The sequence below is a fragment of the Rhinolophus sinicus genome, unplaced genomic scaffold (assembly GCF_057876585.1).
Source record: "Rhinolophus sinicus isolate RSI-liver-muscle unplaced genomic scaffold, RSI-T2T HiC_scaffold_19, whole genome shotgun sequence".
Taxonomy (NCBI): domain Eukaryota; kingdom Metazoa; phylum Chordata; class Mammalia; order Chiroptera; family Rhinolophidae; genus Rhinolophus; species Rhinolophus sinicus.
This window is the reverse complement of record NW_028290710.1, coordinates 951,464-967,030: the sequence shown is the minus strand read 5'-3', so window position 1 is coordinate 967,030 and position 15,567 is coordinate 951,464. Positions and strand designations below refer to the sequence as shown.

Below are 15,567 nucleotides of genomic sequence, written 5' to 3'. Positions count from 1 at the left end.
GAGCCGCTCAGGCAGACGTGCTCGCCACCCTAGCGGCCCAGCAGCACGGCGCGCGCGGTCAGAGGCAGGCCGGGAGCAGGCTCTTGGGGCGCGGGGAGCCGGGTCCCAGCGTCTAGGGCCATACCACCCTGAACGCGCCCGATCTCCTCTGATCTCGGGAGCTAAGCAGGGCGGGGCCTGGTTAGTACTTGGATGGGAGACCGCCTGGGAATAGCTGCAGGCTTTTGCTCGCCTCTCCTTTTGCGCCGCCGCCCCGGCGTGGCTCCCTCCGAACCCCTACCGCACCTTGCCCCTCTGCAGCCGCCCAGGCAGCCGAAGGTCCCCCTGGCCAGAGGAGGGTCAGTCGCCCAGCACTACAAGCTCGCATCCCCGGCCGCACACCAGGCCTGTCGGCCAGGGCTCCCCCCCACTCCCTCTTCTTAGTGCTCTTCGCCAAGGCAGGCACTCAGCCTGCAGCAGTCAGCCGCCTCTCGGTCGCCGCCACCGCCATCGCAGGGCTCCCTCTCGCTCCCCGACCCTGCCGCCGCCGCAACCCCCAACGCCCAAGCCCAGGGCTGCCTGCCGGCGCAGGCCTCCACCAGGCTCTCTCCATCCCAGGACGTGCCGGTGCTTTGCACCTCTCCCCGAGCCCAGGGCACGCCCATCCCTGCGCCTGCCCTCGGGTCCCGACACACACGATCGGCGTGACCTCGGGCAAACGGGACGCCCACACGCCCCGCCCCACCGGAGTCTTCTGTCTCCGCTGGCAGGCACCTCGCCCCACACCCCCGCGCGCCCCTCCCGTCTCCCACAAGAGCCAGGAGCCCTCCCTTCCCGCCGGCCACGGTGTCCCTGAAACACAGGGCACAAAGAGCCGGGACAAACCAGGGGACGGCGGGAGCAGCACCCCAACACACCACGCGACATCGACTCCAGGGGAGACCACCACAAGGGCAGAGCAGGCACGCAGGCACACAACCCTCACAACCAGGGTGCCTGGGGGTGCCACTCTCCTCCCGCGGGCGGGTGCCTGGGCGGGGCTCAGAGACCACAGGCCCTCCGGAGACCCTGGCGGGCCGCCCCGGAGGCTTCAATGGTGACTGCCAACGCCAGGGCAATGCCTCCTTAGAGGAGCCCAGCCCCGGGCACGACCACACTCCGGTGGAGGAGCCGCCACTTCAACACAGCCTCAGTGCGTCTGTAACACTCCGTGTGCCCGCCTGTGCGTCCCTCCCACCCTCCCCCACCCCATATCTGTCAGGCTCTGAGAGGTGCCTGTTGGGCCCTGGCTCTGGCTCAGGAGCTCTCTCCCCGCGTGCCAGCCCCCTCTTTCTCTGTCTCTGTCCATGTCTCTCTGTATGTCTAGATACATACATGTACATATACGTGTATATTTCCATCTCGCTCCCTCTTACTCCTCCTCCCGTTCTGTCTGTCTGTCCCTGTCCTGCGGGGACTCTAGCCCCTCTGCCCGCACAAGAATGCAGGATTTGGCGAGGCCAAGAGGGAACACCAACAGACCACGGATAGGGGGCTCATAGCACCATGTCTCACGGGCGGCTGGCTTGGAGACTCGGCAAGCCGGAGCCGCCCGATCCCCAGCCTGCCGGCCGATTCTCTGCCAACCAACAGACCCGCCAACTTACCGACCCACCAAGCCGGCCAACTGCAGTCCGCGCCCCTCTGCAATTTGCAGTCCACAATCCGCGCTTCCTAGCTTGGCCACCGCAGCTCTGCCGGTGGCCAATGGCCAACTGGCAACAGCTGATGTCCAAGCGGTCACGGCTGATATCCATGCAGCCCCCACGCAGCACCCCTCCACGCGAGGCCCAGAGCCTGGAAAGTGCTCTCTGCGAGTCTGTCCCCACAGTCCCCGTCGGTCTCTCTCCGCCTCTCTCTTGCTCTGTCTCTGGCCTTCTCTCATCCTCTCTCTCACCTCCCTGGGTCAGGAGAGGTGACGTGTAGCCAGTGAAGTGAACAGTGATCGGGCGGGACGCCGGTCGCTGACGAGGGGCGAGAACCCAGAAAGAAGGCTGTGTGAGGAAGGGTGGCGGCGGACTGGAGGTGCTGCCCCCTGGTGGCGGGTGGCTCTCCCTGGCTTTGGGCCAGTGGGTGGGGCCGGCCAGGGCCAGGGCCTGGGTTGCACGTCCCTAGGGTGGAGGGGACTGAGAGGACCCTGCGACCCCCTCGGTGGCCCTGAGAGGTGGGGACAGCACAGCAGCAAGGGGGGTGTGCGGTTGTGGGGCTGGGGGGAGATGAGAGGGGTTGGGGTAGGGGGGCGGGGTAAAAGCCCTTCGGGGCCTGGGGAGGCCCAGGATGCCAGGGCGCCCAGACATATGTCACAGTCAGGGAAGTGACGGAGGCCCGTTAGAGCCACTGGGGGGCGCGAAGGGGCCTCGCTGCGGGCCAGGAGTAGCCCGTCGCCCACACCAGCGGCGTCCGGAGGAGGCGGGGAGCTGGCGGGAGGCGCTCGGGCAGACGTGCTCGCCACCCGAGCGGCCCAGCAGCATGGCGTGCGCTCAGAAGCAGGTCGGGAGCAGGCTCTTGGAGTGCCGGGAGCCGGGTCCCAGCGCCTAAGGCCACACCACCCTGCACGCGCCAGATCTCGTCTGATCTCGGGAGCTAAGCAGGGAGGGGCCTGGTTAGTACTTGGATGGGAGACCGCCTGGGAATAGCTGCAGGCTTTTGCTCGCCTCTCCTTTTGCATCGCCGCCCCGGCGTGGCTCCCTGCGAACCCCTGCCGCCCCTTGCCTCTCTGCAGCCGCCCAGCCAGCCGAAGGTCCCCCTGACCAGCAGAGGGTTAGCCGCCAGGCACTACAAGCTGGCAGCCCCGGCCGCACACCAGGCCCGTCGGCCAGGGCTCCCCCGCACACCCTCTTCTCAGTCCTCTTCAGTCCCGGAGGCTGTCATCTCGATCCCTTCGCCGACCTTCGATCGCCGCCACCGCCAACAGCGCTGCCCTCGCCCCCGCCGCCACCGCCAAATCCGCCGCCATCACCGCGCTCCCCACACCCCCCTCCAGCGCTGCCCTCACCCCTGCCCCCGCCCTCGCCACCGCCATCGCTGTACTGCTTCAATCTCCCGCCTCTGCTCTCCCCTCCTCCGCCGCCAGCACCGCCCTCTTCCCCGCTACCGCCGCCGCCGCCGGCGCCAACCCTCCCCGCGCCCAGCGCCCGCCGACACAGCCCCCAACGCTGCCGCCGCCTCCATCACCGACCTCGCAACCCTCCCGCGCCGCTGCCGCCGACGCCGCCAACGCTGCTCGCGATCAGCCCCCGCTTCTCCCGCCGCCGCCGCCAGGATCACCGCGCTCCCCACCCCCTCCGCCAGCGCTGCCCTCGCCCCCTCCCCCGCCCCCGCCGCCGCCATCGCCGTACTCCCTCAAACTCCCTCCTCTGCTCTCTCCCCCTTGGCCGCCAGCACCGCGCTCCCCATCCCCGCCGCCAGTGCTGCCCTGTTCCCCACCCCCGCCCCCGCCGCCGCCATTGCCGCACTCCCTCAATCTCCCTCCTCTGCTCTCCCCGCCTCCAGCACCGCCATCTCCCCCGCCTCCGCCCCAGCCCCCGCCGCCGCCGCCGCCACCATCGCCATACTCCCTCAATCTCCCGCCTCTGCTCTCCCGGCCTCCTCCGCCCCCGCCGCCGCCGCCGCCGCCGCCGCCGCCGCCGCCGCCGCCGCCCCCCCCTCCGCAGCCGCCCAAGCCGCCGCCGCGGGGTCCTCCCACAACTCCCAAGCCCAGGGTTGCCTGCTGGTGCAGGCCTCCCCCAGCCTTGGGGGTGCGGTTGTTGGTAAACCTGGTGGCGGTAGGGGGGCGGGGTGTATGGCGGTCTGGGTCCGGGGAGTCCCAGGATGCCAGAGTTCCACGAATTCTGGCACCATCAGGGAAGTGGCAGTGTCCCATGGAGCCTCGGGTGGCGCGAAGGGGCCTCGCTGCCGGCCAGGAGTAGCCCGCCGCCCACGCCTGGGGCATTCGGAAGAGGCGGGGAGCCGGACTGGGAGGGGGACGCGGTGCTGGCAGAGCCGGCCAGCAGGTCGATGCTCACCACCGGAGCCGCGCATCTGCATGGCGCGCGCTCACGAGGCAGGCCGGGAGCAGGCTCTTGGGGCGCGGGGAGCCGAGTCCCATCGTCTATGGCCGTACCACCCTGAACGCGCCCGATCTCCTCTGATCTCGGGAGCTAAGCAGGGAGGGGCCTGGTTAGTGCTTGGATGGGAGACCGCCTGGGAATACCTGTAGGCTTTTGCTCGCCTCTCCTTTTGCGCCGCCGCCCCTGCGTGGCTCCCTCCGAACCCCTGCCGCCCCTTGCCCCTCTGCAGCCGCCCATCCAGCCGAAGGTCCCCCTGGCCAGAGGCCGGTCAGCCACCCGGCGCTACAAGCTGGCAGCCCCGGCCGCACACCAGGCCCGTCGGCCAGGGCTCACCCCCACACCCTCTTCTTAGTCCTCTTCGCCGAGGCAGGCAGTCAGCCAGCAGCAGTTAGCCGAGCCTGTGTCTCCGCCGGCAGGCACCTCTCCCCACACCCCCGCGCGCCCCCTCCCATCGCCCACAAGAGCCAGGAACCCTCCCTTCCCGCAGTGGCCCCAACACACAGGGTACAAAGAGCCGGGACAAAGCAGGGGACTGAGGGAGCAGCACCCCAACACACCGCACGCCCTCGGACTCCAGGAGAGACCACCACAAGGGGAAGTGCAGGCACGCAGGCACACAACACTCTCAACCAGGGTGCCTGTGGGCTGCCACTCTCCTCCCGCGGGGCGGGGGGTTCCTGGGCGGGGCTCGGAGCCCACTGGCCCTCCCGCCCGGCCCGGGGGCTTCAAGGGTGACTTTCAATGCCCGGGCACTGCCTCCTTAGTGGAGCCCAGCCACGGGCATGACCACACTTCGGTTGAGAAGCTGCCACTTCAAAGCAGCGTCAGTGCGTCTGTCCCAGTCCGTGTGCCCGCTTGTGCGTCCCTCCCCCCTCCCCCACCCCATGTCTCTCTGGCTCTGTGACGTGCCTGTTGGGCTCTGGCTCTGGCTCAGGAGCTCTCTCCCCGCGTGCCAGCCCCCTCTTTCTCTGTCTCTGTCCATGTCTCTCTGTATGTCTAGGTACATACAGGTACATATAGGTGTATATTTCGATCTCGCTCCCTCTTTCTCCTCCTCCCGTTCTCTCTGTCGGTCCCTGTCCTGCGGGGACTCTAGTCCCTCTGCCCGCACAAGAACGCAGGATATGGCGAGGCCAAGAGGGAACACCAACAGAGCCACGGATAGGGGGCTCATAGCACTATGTCTCACGGGCGGCTGGCTCGGAGACACGGCAAGCCGGAGCCGCCCGATCCCCAACCTGTCGGCCGCTTCTCTGCCAACCCACCGACACACCGCCCGTCGACCCGCCAAGCGGGCCCACTGCAATCCGCGCCCCTCTGCAATTTGCAGTCCACCATCCGCGCTTCCTAGCTTGGCCACCGCAGCTCCTCCGGTGGCCAGTGGCCAATTGGCAACAGCTGATGGCCAAGCGGTCACAGCTGATGACCATGCAGCCCCCAAGCAGCACCCCTCCACGCGAGGCCCAGAGCCTGGAGAGTGCTCTCTGCGAGTCTGTCCCCACAGTCCCCGTCTGTCTCTCTCCGCCTCTCTCTTGCTCCGTCTCTGGCCTTCTCTCATCCTCTCTCTCACCTCCCTGGGTCAGGAGAGGTGACGTGTAGCCAGTGAAGGGACCGGACATCGGGCGGGGCTCCGGTCGCTGACGAGGGTTCCAGGGCCCAGACTGAAGGCTTGTGACGAAGGGTGGCTGCAGACTGGAGATGCTGCACCCTGGTGGCGCGGGTGGCTCTCCCTGGCTTTGGGCCTGTGGATGGGTCCGGTCAGGGCCAGGGCCTGGGTTGCACGTCCCTAGGGCCGGAGGGGACTGAGAGGACCCTGCGACCCCCTCGGTGGCCCTGAGAGGTGGGGACAGCACAGCAGCAAGGGGGGTGTGCGGTTGTGTGGCTGGGGGGAGATTTGAGGGGTTGGGGTAGGGGGACGGGGTAAAAGCCCTTCGGGGCCTGGGGAGGCCCAGGATGCCAGGGCGCCCAGACATATGTCACAGTCAGGGAAGTGACAGAGGCCCGTGGAGCCACTGGGGGGCGCGAAGGTGCCTCGCTGCGGGCCAGGAGTAGCCCGTCGCCCACACCAGCGGCGTCCGGAGGAGGCGGGGAGCGGGCGGGAGCCGCTCAGGCAGACGTGCTCGCCACCCTAGCGGCCCAGCAGCACGGCGCGCGCGGTCAGAGGCAGGCCGGGAGCAGGCTCTTGGGGCGCGGGGAGCCGGGTCCCAGCGTCTAGGGCCATACCACCCTGAACGCGCCCGATCTCCTCTGATCTCGGGAGCTAAGCAGGGCGGGGCCTGGTTAGTACTTGGATGGGAGACCGCCTGGGAATAGCTGCAGGCTTTTGCTCGCCTCTCCTTTTGCGCCGCCGCCCCGGCGTGGCTCCCTCCGAACCCCTACCGCACCTTGCCCCTCTGCAGCCGCCCAGGCAGCCGAAGGTCCCCCTGGCCAGAGGAGGGTCAGTCGCCCAGCACTACAAGCTCGCATCCCCGGCCGCACACCAGGCCTGTCGGCCAGGGCTCCCCCCCACTCCCTCTTCTTAGTGCTCTTCGCCAAGGCAGGCACTCAGCCTGCAGCAGTCAGCCGCCTCTCGGTCGCCGCCACCGCCATCGCAGGGCTCCCTCTCGCTCCCCGACCCTGCCGCCGCCGCAACCCCCAACGCCCAAGCCCAGGGCTGCCTGCCGGCGCAGGCCTCCACCAGGCTCTCTCCATCCCAGGACGTGCCGGTGCTTTGCACCTCTCCCCGAGCCCAGGGCACGCCCATCCCTGCGCCTGCCCTCGGGTCCCGACACACACGATCGGCGTGACCTCGGGCAAACGGGACGCCCACACGCCCCGCCCCACCGGAGTCTTCTGTCTCCGCTGGCAGGCACCTCGCCCCACACCCCCGCGCGCCCCTCCCGTCTCCCACAAGAGCCAGGAGCCCTCCCTTCCCGCCGGCCACGGTGTCCCTGAAACACAGGGCACAAAGAGCCGGGACAAACCAGGGGACGGCGGGAGCAGCACCCCAACACACCACGCGACATCGACTCCAGGGGAGACCACCACAAGGGCAGAGCAGGCACGCAGGCACACAACCCTCACAACCAGGGTGCCTGGGGGTGCCACTCTCCTCCCGCGGGCGGGTGCCTGGGCGGGGCTCAGAGACCACAGGCCCTCCGGAGACCCTGGCGGGCCGCCCCGGAGGCTTCAATGGTGACTGCCAACGCCAGGGCAATGCCTCCTTAGAGGAGCCCAGCCCCGGGCACGACCACACTCCGGTGGAGGAGCCGCCACTTCAACACAGCCTCAGTGCGTCTGTAACACTCCGTGTGCCCGCCTGTGCGTCCCTCCCACCCTCCCCCACCCCATATCTGTCAGGCTCTGAGAGGTGCCTGTTGGGCCCTGGCTCTGGCTCAGGAGCTCTCTCCCCGCGTGCCAGCCCCCTCTTTCTCTGTCTCTGTCCATGTCTCTCTGTATGTCTAGATACATACATGTACATATACGTGTATATTTCCATCTCGCTCCCTCTTACTCCTCCTCCCGTTCTGTCTGTCTGTCCCTGTCCTGCGGGGACTCTAGCCCCTCTGCCCGCACAAGAATGCAGGATTTGGCGAGGCCAAGAGGGAACACCAACAGACCACGGATAGGGGGCTCATAGCACCATGTCTCACGGGCGGCTGGCTTGGAGACTCGGCAAGCCGGAGCCGCCCGATCCCCAGCCTGCCGGCCGATTCTCTGCCAACCAACAGACCCGCCAACTTACCGACCCACCAAGCCGGCCAACTGCAGTCCGCGCCCCTCTGCAATTTGCAGTCCACAATCCGCGCTTCCTAGCTTGGCCACCGCAGCTCTGCCGGTGGCCAATGGCCAACTGGCAACAGCTGATGGCCAAGCGGTCACGGCTGATATCCATGCAGCCCCCACGCAGCACCCCTCCACGCGAGGCCCAGAGCCTGGAAAGTGCTCTCTGCGAGTCTGTCCCCACAGTCCCCGTCGGTCTCTCTCCGCCTCTCTCTTGCTCTGTCTCTGGCCTTCTCTCATCCTCTCTCTCACCTCCCTGGGTCAGGAGAGGTGACGTGTAGCCAGTGAAGTGAACAGTGATCGGGCGGGACGCCGGTCGCTGACGAGGGGCGAGAACCCAGAAAGAAGGCTGTGTGAGGAAGGGTGGCGGCGGACTGGAGGTGCTGCCCCCTGGTGGCGGGTGGCTCTCCCTGGCTTTGGGCCAGTGGGTGGGGCCGGCCAGGGCCAGGGCCTGGGTTGCACGTCCCTAGGGTGGAGGGGACTGAGAGGACCCTGCGACCCCCTCGGTGGCCCTGAGAGGTGGGGACAGCACAGCAGCAAGGGGGGTGTGCGGTTGTGGGGCTGGGGGGAGATGAGAGGGGTTGGGGTAGGGGGGCGGGGTAAAAGCCCTTCGGGGCCTGGGGAGGCCCAGGATGCCAGGGCGCCCAGACATATGTCACAGTCAGGGAAGTGACGGAGGCCCGTTAGAGCCACTGGGGGGCGCGAAGGGGCCTCGCTGCGGGCCAGGAGTAGCCCGTCGCCCACACCAGCGGCGTCCGGAGGAGGCGGGGAGCTGGCGGGAGGCGCTCGGGCAGACGTGCTCGCCACCCGAGCGGCCCAGCAGCATGGCGTGCGCTCAGAAGCAGGTCGGGAGCAGGCTCTTGGAGTGCCGGGAGCCGGGTCCCAGCGCCTAAGGCCACACCACCCTGCACGCGCCAGATCTCGTCTGATCTCGGGAGCTAAGCAGGGAGGGGCCTGGTTAGTACTTGGATGGGAGACCGCCTGGGAATAGCTGCAGGCTTTTGCTCGCCTCTCCTTTTGCATCGCCGCCCCGGCGTGGCTCCCTGCGAACCCCTGCCGCCCCTTGCCTCTCTGCAGCCGCCCAGCCAGCCGAAGGTCCCCCTGACCAGCAGAGGGTTAGCCGCCAGGCACTACAAGCTGGCAGCCCCGGCCGCACACCAGGCCCGTCGGCCAGGGCTCCCCCGCACACCCTCTTCTCAGTCCTCTTCAGTCCCGGAGGCTGTCATCTCGATCCCTTCGCCGACCTTCGATCGCCGCCACCGCCAACAGCGCTGCCCTCGCCCCCGCCGCCACCGCCAAATCCGCCGCCATCACCGCGCTCCCCACACCCCCCTCCAGCGCTGCCCTCACCCCTGCCCCCGCCCTCGCCACCGCCATCGCTGTACTGCTTCAATCTCCCGCCTCTGCTCTCCCCTCCTCCGCCGCCAGCACCGCCCTCTTCCCCGCTACCGCCGCCGCCGCCGGCGCCAACCCTCCCCGCGCCCAGCGCCCGCCGACACAGCCCCCAACGCTGCCGCCGCCTCCATCACCGACCTCGCAACCCTCCCGCGCCGCTGCCGCCGACGCCGCCAACGCTGCTCGCGATCAGCCCCCGCTTCTCCCGCCGCCGCCGCCAGGATCACCGCGCTCCCCACCCCCTCCGCCAGCGCTGCCCTCGCCCCCTCCCCCGCCCCCGCCGCCGCCATCGCCGTACTCCCTCAAACTCCCTCCTCTGCTCTCTCCCCCTTGGCCGCCAGCACCGCGCTCCCCATCCCCGCCGCCAGTGCTGCCCTGTTCCCCACCCCCGCCCCCGCCGCCGCCATTGCCGCACTCCCTCAATCTCCCTCCTCTGCTCTCCCCGCCTCCAGCACCGCCATCTCCCCCGCCTCCGCCCCAGCCCCCGCCGCCGCCGCCGCCACCATCGCCATACTCCCTCAATCTCCCGCCTCTGCTCTCCCGGCCTCCTCCGCCCCCGCCGCCGCCGCCGCCGCCGCCGCCGCCGCCGCCGCCGCCGCCCCCCCCTCCGCAGCCGCCCAAGCCGCCGCCGCGGGGTCCTCCCACAACTCCCAAGCCCAGGGTTGCCTGCTGGTGCAGGCCTCCCCCAGCCTTGGGGGTGCGGTTGTTGGTAAACCTGGTGGCGGTAGGGGGGCGGGGTGTATGGCGGTCTGGGTCCGGGGAGTCCCAGGATGCCAGAGTTCCACGAATTCTGGCACCATCAGGGAAGTGGCAGTGTCCCATGGAGCCTCGGGTGGCGCGAAGGGGCCTCGCTGCCGGCCAGGAGTAGCCCGCCGCCCACGCCTGGGGCATTCGGAAGAGGCGGGGAGCCGGACTGGGAGGGGGACACGGTGCTGGCAGAGCCGGCCAGCAGGTCGATGCTCACCACCGGAGCCGCGCATCTGCATGGCGCGCGCTCACGAGGCAGGCCGGGAGCAGGCTCTTGGGGCGCGGGGAGCCGAGTCCCATCGTCTATGGCCGTACCACCCTGAACGCGCCCGATCTCCTCTGATCTCGGGAGCTAAGCAGGGAGGGGCCTGGTTAGTGCTTGGATGGGAGACCGCCTGGGAATACCTGTAGGCTTTTGCTCGCCTCTCCTTTTGCGCCGCCGCCCCTGCGTGGCTCCCTCCGAACCCCTGCCGCCCCTTGCCCCTCTGCAGCCGCCCATCCAGCCGAAGGTCCCCCTGGCCAGAGGCCGGTCAGCCACCCGGCGCTACAAGCTGGCAGCCCCGGCCGCACACCAGGCCCGTCGGCCAGGGCTCACCCCCACACCCTCTTCTTAGTCCTCTTCGCCGAGGCAGGCAGTCAGCCAGCAGCAGTTAGCCGAGCCTGTGTCTCCGCCGGCAGGCACCTCTCCCCACACCCCCGCGCGCCCCCTCCCATCGCCCACAAGAGCCAGGAACCCTCCCTTCCCGCAGTGGCCCCAACACACAGGGTACAAAGAGCCGGGACAAAGCAGGGGACTGAGGGAGCAGCACCCCAACACACCGCACGCCCTCGGACTCCAGGAGAGACCACCACAAGGGGAAGTGCAGGCACGCAGGCACACAACACTCTCAACCAGGGTGCCTGTGGGCTGCCACTCTCCTCCCGCGGGGCGGGGGGTTCCTGGGCGGGGCTCGGAGCCCACTGGCCCTCCCGCCCGGCCCGGGGGCTTCAAGGGTGACTTTCAATGCCCGGGCACTGCCTCCTTAGTGGAGCCCAGCCACGGGCATGACCACACTTCGGTTGAGAAGCTGCCACTTCAAAGCAGCGTCAGTGCGTCTGTCCCAGTCCGTGTGCCCGCTTGTGCGTCCCTCCCCCCTCCCCCACCCCATGTCTCTCTGGCTCTGTGACGTGCCTGTTGGGCTCTGGCTCTGGCTCAGGAGCTCTCTCCCCGCGTGCCAGCCCCCTCTTTCTCTGTCTCTGTCCATGTCTCTCTGTATGTCTAGGTACATACAGGTACATATAGGTGTATATTTCGATCTCGCTCCCTCTTTCTCCTCCTCCCGTTCTCTCTGTCGGTCCCTGTCCTGCGGGGACTCTAGTCCCTCTGCCCGCACAAGAACGCAGGATATGGCGAGGCCAAGAGGGAACACCAACAGAGCCACGGATAGGGGGCTCATAGCACTATGTCTCACGGGCGGCTGGCTCGGAGACACGGCAAGCCGGAGCCGCCCGATCCCCAACCTGTCGGCCGCTTCTCTGCCAACCCACCGACACACCGCCCGTCGACCCGCCAAGCGGGCCCACTGCAATCCGCGCCCCTCTGCAATTTGCAGTCCACCATCCGCGCTTCCTAGCTTGGCCACCGCAGCTCCTCCGGTGGCCAGTGGCCAATTGGCAACAGCTGATGGCCAAGCGGTCACAGCTGATGACCATGCAGCCCCCAAGCAGCACCCCTCCACGCGAGGCCCAGAGCCTGGAGAGTGCTCTCTGCGAGTCTGTCCCCACAGTCCCCGTCTGTCTCTCTCCGCCTCTCTCTTGCTCCGTCTCTGGCCTTCTCTCATCCTCTCTCTCACCTCCCTGGGTCAGGAGAGGTGACGTGTAGCCAGTGAAGGGACCGGACATCGGGCGGGGCTCCGGTCGCTGACGAGGGTTCCAGGGCCCAGACTGAAGGCTTGTGACGAAGGGTGGCTGCAGACTGGAGATGCTGCACCCTGGTGGCGCGGGTGGCTCTCCCTGGCTTTGGGCCTGTGGATGGGTCCGGTCAGGGCCAGGGCCTGGGTTGCACGTCCCTAGGGCCGGAGGGGACTGAGAGGACCCTGCGACCCCCTCGGTGGCCCTGAGAGGTGGGGACAGCACAGCAGCAAGGGGGGTGTGCGGTTGTGTGGCTGGGGGGAGATTTGAGGGGTTGGGGTAGGGGGACGGGGTAAAAGCCCTTCGGGGCCTGGGGAGGCCCAGGATGCCAGGGCGCCCAGACATATGTCACAGTCAGGGAAGTGACAGAGGCCTGTGGAGCCACTGGGGGGCGCGAAGGTGCCTCGCTGCGGGCCAGGAGTAGCCCGTCGCCCACACCAGCGGCGTCCGGAGGAGGCGGGGAGCGGGCGGGAGCCGCTCAGGCAGACGTGCTCGCCACCCTAGCGGCCCAGCAGCACGGCGCGCGCGGTCAGAGGCAGGCCGGGAGCAGGCTCTTGGGGCGCGGGGAGCCGGGTCCCAGCGTCTAGGGCCATACCACCCTGAACGCGCCCGATCTCCTCTGATCTCGGGAGCTAAGCAGGGCGGGGCCTGGTTAGTACTTGGATGGGAGACCGCCTGGGAATAGCTGCAGGCTTTTGCTCGCCTCTCCTTTTGCGCCGCCGCCCCGGCGTGGCTCCCTCCGAACCCCTGCCGCACCTTGCCCCTCTGCAGCCGCCCAGGCAGCCGAAGGTCCCCCTGGCCAGAGGAGGGTCAGTCGCCCAGCACTACAAGCTCGCATCCCCGGCCGCACACCAGGCCTGTCGGCCAGGGCTCCCCCCCACTCCCTCTTCTTAGTGCTCTTCGCCAAGGCAGGCCCTCAGCCTGCAGCAGTCAGCCGCCTCTCGGTCGCCGCCACCGCCATCGCAGGGCTCCCTCTCGCTCCCCGACCCTGCCGCCGCCGCAACCCCCAACGCCCAAGCCAGGGCTGCCTGCCGGCGCAGGCCTCCACCAGGCTCTCTCCATCCCAGGATGTGCCGGTGCTTTGCACCTCTCCCCGAGCCCAGGGCACGCCCATCCCTGCGCCTGCCCTCGGGTCCCGACACACACGATCGGCGTGACCTCGGGCAAACGGGACGCCCACACGCCCCGCCCCACCGGAGTCTTCTGTCTCCGCTGGCAGGCACCTCGCCCCACACCCCCGCGCGCCCCTCCCGTCTCCCACAAGAGCCAGGAGCCCTCCCTTCCCGCCGGCCACGGTGTCCCTGAAACACAGGGCACAAAGAGCCGGGACAAACCAGGGGACGGCGGGAGCAGCACCCCAACACACCACGCGACATCGACTCCAGGGGAGACCACCACAAGGGCAGAGCAGGCACGCAGGCACACAACCCTCACAACCAGGGTGCCTGGGGGTGCCACTCTCCTCCCGCGGGCGGGTGCCTGGGCGGGGCTCAGAGACCACAGGCCCTCCGGAGACCCTGGCGGGCCGCCCCGGAGGCTTCAATGGTGACTGCCAACGCCAGGGCAATGCCTCCTTAGAGGAGCCCAGCCCCGGGCACGACCACACTCCGGTGGAGGAGCCGCCACTTCAACACAGCCTCAGTGCGTCTGTAACACTCCGTGTGCCCGCCTGTGCGTCCCTCCCACCCTCCCCCACCCCATATCTGTCAGGCTCTGAGAGGTGCCTGTTGGGCCCTGGCTCTGGCTCAGGAGCTCTCTCCCCGCGTGCCAGCCCCCTCTTTCTCTGTCTCTGTCCATGTCTCTCTGTATGTCTAGATACATACATGTACATATACGTGTATATTTCCATCTCGCTCCCTCTTACTCCTCCTCCCGTTCTGTCTGTCTGTCCCTGTCCTGCGGGGACTCTAGCCCCTCTGCCCGCACAAGAATGCAGGATTTGGCGAGGCCAAGAGGGAACACCAACAGACCACGGATAGGGGGCTCATAGCACCATGTCTCACGGGCGGCTGGCTTGGAGACTCGGCAAGCCGGAGCCGCCCGATCCCCAGCCTGCCGGCCGATTCTCTGCCAACCAACAGACCCGCCAACTTACCGACCCACCAAGCCGGCCAACTGCATTCCGCGCCCCTCTGCAATTTGCAGTCCACAATCCGCGCTTCCTAGCTTGGCCACCGCAGCTCTGCCGGTGGCCAATGGCCAACTGGCAACAGCTGATGTCCAAGCGGTCACGGCTGATATCCATGCAGCCCCCACGCAGCACCCCTCCACGCGAGGCCCAGAGCCTGGAAAGTGCTCTCTGCGAGTCTGTCCCCACAGTCCCCGTCGGTCTCTCTCCGCCTCTCTCTTGCTCTGTCTCTGGCCTTCTCTCATCCTCTCTCTCACCTCCCTGGGTCAGGAGAGGTGACGTGTAGCCAGTGAAGTGAACAGTGATCGGGCGGGACGCCGGTCGCTGACGAGGGGCGAGAACCCAGAAAGAAGGCTGTGTGAGGAAGGGTGGCGGCGGACTGGAGGTGCTGCCCCCTGGTGGCGGGTGGCTCTCCCTGGCTTTGGGCCAGTGGGTGGGGCCGGCCAGGGCCAGGGCCTGGGTTGCACGTCCCTAGGGTGGAGGGGACTGAGAGGACCCTGCGACCCCCTCGGTGGCCCTGAGAGGTGGGGACAGCACAGCAGCAAGGGGGGTGTGCGGTTGTGGGGCTGGGGGGAGATGAGAGGGGTTGGGGTAGGGGGGCGGGGTAAAAGCCCTTCGGGGCCTGGGGAGGCCCAGGATGCCAGGGCGCCCAGACATATGTCACAGTCAGGGAAGTGACGGAGGCCCGTTAGAGCCACTGGGGGGCGCGAAGGGGCCTCGCTGCGGGCCAGGAGTAGCCCGTCGCCCACACCAGCGGCGTCCGGAGGAGGCGGGGAGCTGGCGGGAGGCGCTCGGGCAGACGTGCTCGCCACCCGAGCGGCCCAGCAGCATGGCGTGCGCTCAGAAGCAGGTCGGGAGCAGGCTCTTGGAGTGCCGGGAGCCGGGTCCCAGCGCCTAAGGCCACACCACCCTGCACGCGCCAGATCTCGTCTGATCTCGGGAGCTAAGCAGGGAGGGGCCTGGTTAGTACTTGGATGGGAGACCGCCTGGGAATAGCTGCAGGCTTTTGCTCGCCTCTCCTTTTGCATCGCCGCCCCGGCGTGGCTCCCTGCGAACCCCTGCCGCCCCTTGCCTCTCTGCAGCCGCCCAGCCAGCCGAAGGTCCCCCTGACCAGCAGAGGGTTAGCCGCCAGGCACTACAAGCTGGCAGCCCCGGCCGCACACCAGGCCCGTCGGCCAGGGCTCCCCCGCACACCCTCTTCTCAGTCCTCTTCAGTCCCGGAGGCTGTCATCTCGATCCCTTCGCCGACCTTCGATCGCCGCCACCGCCAACAGCGCTGCCCTCGCCCCCGCCGCCACCGCCAAATCCGCCGCCATCACCGCGCTCCCCACACCCCCCTCCAGCGCTGCCCTCACCCCTGCCCCCGCCCTCGCCACCGCCATCGCTGTACTGCTTCAATCTCCCGCCTCTGCTCTCCCCTCCTCCGCCGCCAGCACCGCCCTCTTCCCCGCTACCGCCGCCGCCGCCGGCGCCAACCCTCCCCGCGCCCAGCGCCCGCCGACACAGCCCCCAACGCTGCCGCCGCCTCCATCACCGACCTCGCAACCCTCCCGCGCCGCTGCCGCCGACGCCGCCAAC

The 15,567-nt window shown here is 68.8% G+C and overlaps 8 pseudogenes; all 8 read left to right on the top strand.

The window, feature by feature from the left end:
- Nucleotides 1-110: 110 nt before the first annotated feature.
- Nucleotides 111-230, top strand: LOC148754413 (5S ribosomal RNA; annotated as a pseudogene).
- Nucleotides 231-2,550: 2,320 nt separating this feature from the next.
- On the top strand, nt 2,551-2,670 carry LOC148754412 (5S ribosomal RNA; annotated as a pseudogene).
- A 1,436-nt stretch (nt 2,671-4,106) lies between these two features.
- LOC148754411 (5S ribosomal RNA) lies at nt 4,107-4,226 on the top strand (annotated as a pseudogene).
- A 2,050-nt stretch (nt 4,227-6,276) lies between these two features.
- LOC148754410 (5S ribosomal RNA) lies at nt 6,277-6,396 on the top strand (annotated as a pseudogene).
- Nucleotides 6,397-8,716: 2,320 nt separating this feature from the next.
- LOC148754409 (5S ribosomal RNA) lies at nt 8,717-8,836 on the top strand (annotated as a pseudogene).
- Nucleotides 8,837-10,272: 1,436 nt separating this feature from the next.
- LOC148754408 (5S ribosomal RNA) lies at nt 10,273-10,392 on the top strand (annotated as a pseudogene).
- Nucleotides 10,393-12,442: 2,050 nt separating this feature from the next.
- LOC148754407 (5S ribosomal RNA) lies at nt 12,443-12,562 on the top strand (annotated as a pseudogene).
- A 2,319-nt stretch (nt 12,563-14,881) lies between these two features.
- On the top strand, nt 14,882-15,001 carry LOC148754406 (5S ribosomal RNA; annotated as a pseudogene).
- The last annotated feature ends 566 nt before the right edge of the window (nt 15,002-15,567 follow it).